Source organism: Palaemon carinicauda, chromosome 20 (assembly GCF_036898095.1).
Source record: "Palaemon carinicauda isolate YSFRI2023 chromosome 20, ASM3689809v2, whole genome shotgun sequence".
NCBI lineage: Eukaryota > Metazoa > Arthropoda > Malacostraca > Decapoda > Palaemonidae > Palaemon > Palaemon carinicauda.
The window spans coordinates 27,100,110-27,102,609 of record NC_090744.1 but is presented as its reverse complement, the minus strand read 5'-3'; the positions used below and the strand labels follow the sequence as shown (position 1 = coordinate 27,102,609).

The 2,500-nt window shown below is 25.3% G+C and overlaps 1 protein-coding gene across 1 annotated transcript in view; it reads left to right on the top strand.

Moving 5' to 3' along the window:
- LOC137659705 (uncharacterized) overlaps window positions 1-2,500 on the top strand; it is a 68,497-nt gene that overhangs the window by 53,267 nt on the left and 12,730 nt on the right. The gene's annotated exons all lie outside the window — the stretch shown is intronic.

The window sequence follows — 2,500 nt, the reverse complement described above, 5'->3', positions numbered from 1 at the left end:
AAAATAAAAACATCAACCTCTGTATGTACTGGAGAGCGGCAATGTTGAGCTGCGCACGATAACATCAATGATTGATTATTTCTTAGATAATTATTTCTGTATAAATAAATAAATATATATATATATATATATATATATATATATATATATATATATATATATATATATATAACATATATAAATATATAAAATATAAATATATATATGTAATATATACATATATATATATATATATATATATATATATATATATATATATATATATATATATATATATATATATATATATATACACTTCTACTTTTTTGTCTGCATCCTTTCCCTCTTTTATGCGGGGTCGATGTTTCTGGCCAGCGTTCTCCATCTACCTCTGTGCCACACTTCATCACCGGTTAATCCCTTTGATCGAAGGTCATCCTTGATACAGTCCATCCACCTTCGCTTTGGTCTCCCTCTCCTTCTCGTTCCCTGTACCTCCATTTCCATCAATCTCCTCCCAATATACTGTTCATCTCGTCTCATAATATATATATATATATATATATATATATATATATATATATATATATATATTTATATATATATATATATATATAAAATATATATATATATATATATATATATATATATATATATACACACACACACATATATATATATATATATATATATATATATATATATATATATATATATTTAAGAAGTGATGAACAACATATATATATAAGATGAGATGGACAGTATATTGGGGGAGAGTGATGGAAATGGGGGTACAGGGAACGAGAAGGAGAGGGAGGCCAAAGCGAAGGTGGATGGACTGTATCAAGGATGACCTTCGATCACAGAGATTAACCGGTGATGAAGTGAGGGACAGAGGTAGATGGAGAACGCTAGCCAGAAACATCGACCCCACGTAAAAGTGGGAAAGGATGCAGACAAAGAAGAAGAATATATATGTGTGTATATATATATATATATATATATATATATATATATATATATATATATATATTTATATATTTATATATTTATATATATATTTATATATTTATATATATATATATATATATATATTTATATATATTTATTTATAATTTGAATTATTTATATATTATATATTGTATATATTTATATATATATTATATATATATAATTTATATTATATAATATACATATGAAATAGGAAATATATATCCATTCAGAAATAATTATCTAAGAAATAATAATCAATCATTGATGTTATCGTGCGCAGGTCAACATTACCGCTTTGCCAGTACATACAGAGGTTGATGTTTTTATTTGTTCACGAGCGAAGCAAAGACCAATAGATTTTCCTTTTTTTTTTTTTTTTTTTTTTTTTTTTTTTATAATATTGAGATGGCATACCAAAACAAAAGAAATATTTATGAGGTCAAGCCATAAATGAAATTGCAAACCAGAATAGCACTAAATATTTTTGAGGGATTTACAATATGTCTTCCACACGATAAAATATATATATTATTTTAAGAAAATAATGCTAGCAAAGACCAGAATTTTGAATTCCAGATATAGATCAATCCAGGAAATTATTAGGAGATTAAAGTTATGAATTAAAATTTGTAAGTTAATTATTTTGACTCAAGTTCATAAAGTAACGTATATTTTTTATTTCATTTGTTAATTTTCCATCTCAGCATGTGACAACATCAAGTAATGAACAAGTTCTTTTTTGTCATCTTAAATGTTCTTGTTTTCCCCAACTCCTATAGTCTTCCGTCTTTTAAAGGGCGGCTTTGTCACTTCCATCATTATTAAACCCGGATTGGAGCGCTCCTCTTCGCCCTGCTCTTTCCTCTTCTTACTTATTATCATTATTATTCTTATTATGATGTTGGTGATGATGATGATGATTATTATGTAGATGATGATGATGATTATTATTATTGTTATTATTATTATTATGAGGATGATGATTATTATGTTCATGATGATGAGGATGATAAAATAATGATGATCATGAATATTATTATAATTATAATTCTGATTACGATGATGATGGTGATGATTTTTATTATGATGATGATGATGATGATGATGAAGATGATTAATATTATGATGATGATGATTTTTATTATGATGATGATGATGATGAAGATGATTAATATTATGATGATGATGACGATGATGATTAATATTATGATGATGATGATGATTAATATTGTGATGATGATGATGAAGATGATTATGATGATGATGAAGATGATTATTGTGATGATGATGATGATGGCAATTATTATGATGATGAAGATGATTATTATGATGACGATGATGATTGTGATGATGATGAAGATGATTATTATTATTATTGTTATTGTTATGAGGATGATGATTATTATTATTTTTATTATGAGGATGATAATGATCATTATGTTCAGGATGATGATAAAATAATGATTTTGATTAATGTGATCATTACGATGATGATGATGATGATGATTATGATAATGATAATGATGAT